Here is an 8693-nt window from a genome sequence, read left to right on the forward strand (position 1 = left end):
CGCACACCCCCAATGAAGTGTGTCTTTTCAAACTTTTTCCATATAGAAGGCGCAGTGGACAACAATGGGTACATTCAATGAATGAGAAACATTTTCCAAATACAGTATAATATCTAAATATATACAGTAAATGTTTTCCAAATATAAGGCACACCACATTATAAGGTGCCACTGTAGAGGCTGGGGTTATGCGCGACTTCTTCTACATGGGGAAATGGAGTCGGTGGCTGCCGACAGTAGTTGCGAGACCTGTTGTGGCTCAAGATTACTTCACATATAAGGCACACCTGTGTATAAGGCGCATGGTCATCATTTGTAGAAAATCAGGGCTTTTGAATGTGCCTTATACACCAGAAACTATGGTACGTGCAAAGTATGTAGAAGCAATCGCAAGATGATTACCACATGCCGGATATTGTCAAGTGTCCTGCTGGCACGTGGGCAGTTGGCGAGCACATTCAACGCCCGATCGTGTATCTGTGTGTTTGTGTGTTTGTGTGTTTTTCCAGTATATTTGATACACATGGGTGAACTTTACCATCGAAAATAAACTATATGTATAGTAAAGGTATGCAAAAAAAATCTCTGCAGTATCCCATAGGTGGAGTGTCCAACAACCGCTCCGTGACCCTCCACCCTCTGTGAACCCGTAGCTTCTGTAGTGCCTCGATGAACCCCATCCCTAGCGCGTGTGCATCCCAGCGGGGTAATCCCTCTGGATGGAGCCTCTTGTTTTGACAACTCCTGCCAAGCTTTGTGTCTCTTAAAACAAAACACAGACTGGCCTATCATTAGCCAAACGTGACGCCGCAGCTCACTCCTTGATCACCCAAAGGAGGATCAAGTTGCCCGTATACTATGTGACCCTTTATCTCAGAATAGAAACCATCTCAGCTCTCGTGTAATGATATCCTTTGTTTGTTAAGACAATGACGTTAATAAAAGACGGAGCACGCTCATGGTGTCTGACAGAAGCATCTTTGGTTACATATTGCCTACATAAAATTGAGCCATCGACTTAACTGAGTTGGGGCCAGTTTGCTGCTTAACCTCAACTGGTTTCAGTGATTTGCAAGTCACGAGAGATCAATCAATTTTAAGACAGTTGTGGTCTTTAAACAGCGTCATCAGAAGCTGCTTAAAGACCACAATGCGCCAACTGTGACCACAGTGAAATTATAGAACCGAAAATTCAGGTTAATGTGTCGGTCAGAGAAAAGACGTCTACAAACAGTTTCGTGATGCATCCATTTTGAATAACCAAATTGAATTGGATTGGATTTACCTTTATTAGTCTCGCAGTGGAGAAATGGACATTTCACAGCAGCAAAGTTAGTAAAGGAAGAGGAAAGGAAAGGAAGACGTAGAAAAACAAAATACAGGAGCTGCTGGAAAGGCAGTCACTCTCGCAGCACCACCTTGGAGTCAAAACAACAAAGAAAAACGAAATAACAAATAATATGACATCACAAAGACACAGAGAGTCCTTCATGCTTAAGCACTTTCTGTACCCTCTTTGTTATATGAAGCAGAAATTGCACAGGGTACATCCATCCACCACCCCATCAAGGAGAAAATTGATGGAAATATTGGGAAAAAATCCACTCAAGCTACATGCTAATGAGCAATGTGAACAACTGCACAGCTAGCTCGTCAAGATTTTGTCATTAGCAAGTGGGCAGGTTTCGGGTAAAACACCTCGCTCTCTGTGGCACTCTCAATCCCAGTCAAGCTCCAACTGGTTCACCCCGAGGCCCATGGGAGAATATCTGTAGCCAACCTTGACATGCTCAACTCAACTCGTATGCTGAAGGGGACAGCAATAAGGGAGAGAAGAGCAATTGCATGCAAAGGAGAAAAAATATATATATATATATATATATATATATATATATATATATATATATATAAAAAAAATATATATATATATATATATATATATATATATATAGTATAAGTCTCGTTATATCGATATTCAAGGGAGTCCGAAAAAATATCGATATAACCGGGACTATCAATATATCCGACCCTGTTTGCATGTAATTTTCTCCGTGCGTGCATAGAAATAGTATCGATATAACCGGGACTATCGATATATCCGATATCGATATAACGAGACTTTACTGTATATATATATATATAATGCAAGGCTGTTGGAGGAGATTGGAGGCTATAGAGCTGATGGATAACTGAAAAGGGGTGACAGTTTAGACGGGAAGAGTGGTGGAATGCTTTTTGGTGATATATACTGTGGGTGCAAACAGGTCTACAATCTCTCGGTCTGCTTATCCCCCGGCCCCACCCACCCCACCCCACCCCCCACCCCCCACACACACACACAAAAACAATACCCACACTGACTGCATCATTTAAGATATAAAACATCCAAAACATCATTTTCATCGACGCGATCATATTCCAGAACGGTCTTTTCTACGATACTATGGCTTTTTTCAGCATTCTGAGAAGGACACCATTTGAAGATTTGAATTAGAATTGTTGTTAAGATGTCTGACCCCTGAGCTTCACAACTCAATCTGACTCTGGGTTGCAGCGTTGCCTAGTAACAGCTGCACTATCCTGACCTTATCTATGTGGTCATAAAAATGTATGAAGAACCCTCTCCCAATTGCATTGTCTTGAACCTCACTTCAAGATTTTCCCCTAACAGCACTCCCTCCCTCAAAGCTCTTATGTCCCCACTATATAGCATCTAGCCAAGGGATGAGCCCCCACCCTCGACCACTGTTGTTGCAGCCCTGTGGTGGGTCTTATCTGCCTTGCAGCGCACTTTTTTTCTTCTCCATTTTGGAGGAAGTGCAAAGACTCCCACACTCAAGCATTTTGCTAAATACACAATGTGCAAACAATTCATATGCACCAAAACAGGAACTGTAAGAGACAGTATTTTTAACCCAGTCACTGCCAGACATGAAAAAATGTGTCCACTCCAGGTTTTTGTCATTGTCATCCGAATTCCAGGACCCACAGAATATTGAGTTTTAGGACGCCATAAACATTGAATGCAGCGTAAGAAACCTTAGCGTCTTCTTTCATAAAAAAAAAGTTCATTCCAAATATGAATCTGGAGTAATATGAGGTGCAAGTAGGGATAGCTGTACAACAGGCAAATGCTCCCCCCCCCCCCCCCCCCCCCCCCCCCGTGGAAGGGATAAAACACGGCCAGAGGTCTAACCAGCGCTTTATTGGTACCCCCACAAGAAATAACAAAACCCAAAGAAATTCGGGAATGACGCTCCACGTCATATTTTCAATTCCCGAATGAATTTGTGGATGCAGTGAATGAGTTAATTGTCATACATCATATCTAAAAAGCCGTCTGAATGCACAAATAGTCGACAACGGCTTATGATAAATAATCCATGTGGACGTAATAGTATCTCCATTTTTATCATGGCAGTATTAAGGCTGAGATGCTTTGAAATGCAGACTGAACGAAGTGACTGTTTTTGTGACCAACAGTTGGCTATATCATTGGCCTCGGCGGCCAGGTTACTTCCACTTGATTATCATTTATTAATTATGTGTAATTGATTATGGATACATTAACTCATTTACTGCCAGATGTGCAAAAATGTGTAACGTTCACTTGAATTCCAGAACCCACAGAATATTGAGTTTTAGGTCTACTTTAACATTCAATACAGCGTTAGAAAACGTAGACTTTCTTCTTTCATCAGAAAAAAGAATTAATTCCTAAATTATATGGGTCTGGCGTTATATGAGGTTGAAAAATACAATGCAATATATACATATTGGTTTATATAGCGCTTTAAGAACAGCCGAAGTTGGAACAAAATGCTAACATGGAAGAAAAAGGAAATGATGCCCCCTTGTGGAAGGAAAAAATATTGCCAGAAGTCTGGTCAGCACTTTATTGGCACCAAAGCAGGAAAAAACAAAACCCGAACTGATTCGAGAATGGCGTTCCACGTCATATTTTGAATTCCCGAATAAATTCAGGAATGGCAGTGAATGAGTTAATTTAGACTGTAAAAAATATAGCACCTATAGCAGAGAACTCTAATGACAAGTCACAGCTTCACAGGCCACTACCACAGCAACATCTGCTCCGAGGCACCCAAAGCATCATGTGGGTCTGAACAAACACAGATGGAATGTGTGTGTGTGTGTGTGTGTGTGTGTGTGTGTGTGTGTGTGTGTGTGTGTGTGTGTGTGTGTGTGTGTGTGTGTGTGTGTGTGTGTGTGTGTGTGTGTGTGTGTGTGTGTGTGTGTGTGTGTGTGTGTTGTAGCGTTACAGTAACAAGGCAGGCTGGTAAGGGCATGAGTAGTGCCTTGAGGCAACAAGCAGCAGGGTGGCAGCGATTCTGACTCCCATGGCGTCCTGTTATGGTGTTCGCCTCAATGACTCATCTTCATGTCACTAATGCTTATCCTATGAATGAACAAGCGGATACAGATACACAGCGCAAATGCAACACCACTATTATGAGTGGATGTTGGTAAGGCTCACCCGCGAGATTCACGGGTGCCATTGTGCTTGTAACTGCAGCTGATACATTTGTTTATGACTGCTATCCCATAGTTGACCAGCAGATGGCTGTGCTTTATTTTCTTGACATTACATTGGGTTGTTGTCACTTCCAGTACAGATTTACTGTCCGGTACAGATTTACTTTCCGCTCTTCGTTATTTAAGTTTCATTTTACTGAGAAGACGGCGAGAATCGACATGCTTTATCGCTGTACTGTTTAGCAAGGAAAAGACAAAAGGACAAAGACCAAAAACTTCTATTTCGGACATCTGTAATGTCAAGAAAATAAAGCGATCTGCTGGTCAACTATGGGATAGCAGTCATAAAGAAATGTTCAGCTGCAGTTACAGTGCTTACTTGGAAAGAATAACAACACAGTCGTCATTCTTGAATAAGTCACTGATTTGGTAAATGAGGAATAATACGGTCAATCAGATCCAGTCCGGAATAATATTGTGAGCAGTAAATGAGCAGGCGCATGTGTTGTTTGGCCTGTCCTACTTATATTCTTTCTGGGTTCTCCTCATTTGAACTACTTTCCGGCAGCAGTTGAGTACAAGCACCTTGTTAGTAAGCTCAGGCTGTGGGAGAGACAGCTCGTTAAGAAGAACACACTTTGCGTCAATAAAAAGTGAGAGATTTAGAATAAACAAGAACCCTCAAATGCATTTTGTAAACATTTCTCATAGAGACCACATACTATAGGAATATATGGATTCAATTGCTGCTGTGGACTGCAAATTTCCCCATTGCGGGACGAATAAAGGTATTCTGATTCTGATTCTGATGCATTCATACAAACATCAATTTGCTGATCCGTTTATCCGCACAAAAGGATGGAGGTTTGGCGCTGGAGCCTATCCCAGCCCACTTTGGGCAGTAGGCAGGGGACACCCTGAACTGGTAGCCAGCCAGTCGCTGAGTACACTTAGACAAATGACCATTTTGCGCTGACACTCACACTCAAGGATAATTTTGAGTGTCAACCAGCCTGCCATGTATGTTTTGGAATGTAGACTTAAGAAACTGAAGTACCAGAGAAAACCCACACAGGCAAATGCTAACTTCGCAAAGGAATGCCGGAACCCGAATCAAACACTGAATCACTGCGCTGTGAAGTAGGTCGTGCTAACCAGTACCTTATCATGCTGCCATGTATGGATGCAAAGCGTGTTCATTCAAACTAATTAAACTGAATATAAAAATGTCAGTTACCATAAGGCATATCAATATAATTAAATTTAGTTCACCCAGCCCATGTTTTAATGACTCTGCTTGCAGTTATCACCACAAACTGCACATTCAGCAAATCTGAGATTCGCAATTGAATTTCTGGGCCAAAGCTTGGCACATGCCTTTTGTGACACTCAAATAAGACGACACTGACAATAAACCTGTCCAAAATGATTATGTTTATCGATAATAGACATTGTATTTTAGATATTATATATTATATTTGGAGGATTATATTAGAAATATGTCTGTAAAATTTTTTTACACACTTATTATATAAAAATAATTAAAAATAATAATCATAATATATATGTTGTGGCGGGCACGAGGACCAGGCATCTCTACCAGCAGGTGGATGGGAGGGGGCGGGTTTATGTTACATATATTTCACTGCATTTTCTGTTTGAGTTAGATCCACTTGTTAGTCGTTGGAATAAACACGTCTCCACATTCAGTCGTGAGTGCTCTTTCCTCAACGGCTGCACTGGTGACCCCAACGTTGGAAATGTTCATGGCAACCGACGAAGATGTGTCTTCTACGGCCATGTCGCCACGGCCGACGCCCCAACTCACAGCTGTCGCCTATGCCGCGAAGTTCCCCGGGTTCTGGCAAAGCGACCCGGCTTCGTGGTTCCAGCATGTGGAAGCGCTTTTCCACCTACGAGGCATCACGACAGATGAGCCAAAATATTACATGGTTGTGGCGTCCCTTGACCAACCGACAACACATCGCATGATGCAGCTTCTGCTCGCGCCGCCACGATTCGGGAAGTACGACGTGCTCAAAAAACTGCTGCTCAGGCGATTCACGCTATCGGCCTCTGAGAGAGCAGACAGACTTCTTTCCCTTCCCGGATTCAGCGACGGAACAGCAGTGGATCTCATGGACAAAATGCTGTTGCTGTTAAATTCGGATGATGGCGGATTCCTTTTCCCCCACATATTTCTTTGTCAGCTACCGGCCGCAGTGCGCGCCGTGCTAGCTAACTCGACGTGCCTAGCCACCGGTGGTTTGGCGGAAGAAGCAGATCGAGTGCTTCTGGCGACACGGCGATTCGCCGTGCAAAGCGTGTCGGCCGAACCCCTCAGTGAAGTGGCGTCGAGCATCGATCCGACCGTCGTGACCGCAGTGGGATCGCAGAAGTGGCGCGGGAAAGCCATCTGCTTTTTCCATCAGCGGTTCGGTGCCAAGGCTCGGCGCTGTGTACCCCCCTGCTCCTACAAGGCTCCGGGAATCTCCAACGCCCCGGCACCCAGTAGCAGCCGTGGGCTGCTACTGGGCGAGCTGCTTTTCATCACGAACTGCTCATCAGGAAGACATTTTCTTGTGGACAGCGGGGCACAAGTAAGCCTGCTGATGCCCACCGCCGCGGACAAGACGACAGGTGGGTGCCCTATTTGGCTGTGGGTCGCCAACTTTGGCTCCAGGTCGGTGACTGTACGCTTCCACGGACGGGACTTCAAGTGCAACTTTATTGTAGCCTCGAGCACAATTCCGATAATCGGCGCTGATTTTTTATGTGCTCACGGACTACTTGTGGACATTGCTAACCGTCGTTTGATTGACGGCATCTCTTTCGCGACTTTCCCGTGTGAGGCTGGAGGGCTCGGAGTGTTAACACACGCAAATTATTTAACGTCAGGTAACATTTACGAAGGTCTGCTGACCGATTTCCCGTCGTTAACTACTCCCGCCTTTTCCAATTCCGAGACAGAACACGGGGTAGAGCATTTCATCCCCACGGTTGGCCCGACAGTTTTTGCCTGCGCTCGTCGCCTTCACGCGGCAAAATTGGCAATGGCGAAAGGGGAGTTCACGACGATGGAGCGCTTGGGCATTGTGAGGCGTTCCAACAGCCCGTGGGCCTCACCATTACACATGGTGCCCAAAAGTGACAATTATTGGCGGCCGTGCTGTGATTTTCGTGGGCTAAACAATATAACCACACATGACCGTTACCCCATTCCGCACAGTCAAGACTTTTTCCGCACGTTTGGCCGGCGCCTTGATTTTTTTCTAAAGTTGATTTAGTTCGCGGTTATCACCAGGTGCCGGTACGGGCAGAGGATGTGCCGAAAACTGCGGTAATAACCCCATTTGGCCTTTTTGAATTTCTCCGCATGCCTTTTGGCCTGAAGGGGGCAGCACATGAAAAAGAGAAATGGATTTAGTTTTCCCTTGCCCGGACGCGGGTCACCAGGGCCTCTCTCTGGAGCCAGGCCTGGAGATGGGGCTCGTTGGCGAGCGCCTGGTGGCCGGGCCCACACCCATGGGGCCCGGTCGGGCTCAGCCCGAAGAGGAAACGTGGGTCCCCCTTCTCAAGGGCTCACCACCCATGGGAGGGGCCAGAGGGGTCGGGTGCAATGTGAGCTGGGCAGCAGCCAAAGGCGGGGACCCTGGCGGTCCGACCCTCGACTGCAGAAGCTAGCTCTGGGGACGTGGAATGTCACCTCTCTTACAGGGAAGGAGCCTGAGCTGGTTCACGAGGTTGAAAAGTTCCGACTAGACATAGTTGGGCTTGCCTCCACACACAGCCTGGGTTCCGGTACCAGCCCTCTCGAGAGGGGTTGGACTCTCTTCCACTCTGGAGTTGCCCACGGTGAGAGGCGTAGAGCAGGTGTCGGCATACTTATTGCCCCCCGACTCGCTGCCTGTACATTGGGATTCACCCCAGTAGACGAAAGGGTTACTTCCCTCCGCCTTCAGGTGGGGGGACGGGTTCTGACTGTTGTCTGTGCATATGCACCAAACAGCAGTTCAGTGTACCCATCCTTTTTGGAGACCTTAGGGGGTGTGCTGGAGAGCGCTCCCCCTGGGGACTCCCTTGTTCTGCTGGGCGATTTCAATGCTCATGTGGGCAATGGCAGTGGGACCTGGAAGGGCGTGATTGGGAGGAATGGCCCCCCCGATCAGAACAGGAGTGGTGTCTTGTTATTAGACTTC

Source organism: Hippocampus bargibanti, linkage group LG14 (genome assembly GCF_051943395.1).
Source record: "Hippocampus bargibanti isolate YZ-2025 linkage group LG14, ASM5194339v1, whole genome shotgun sequence".
NCBI classification, from domain to species: Eukaryota; Metazoa; Chordata; class Actinopteri; order Syngnathiformes; family Syngnathidae; genus Hippocampus; species Hippocampus bargibanti.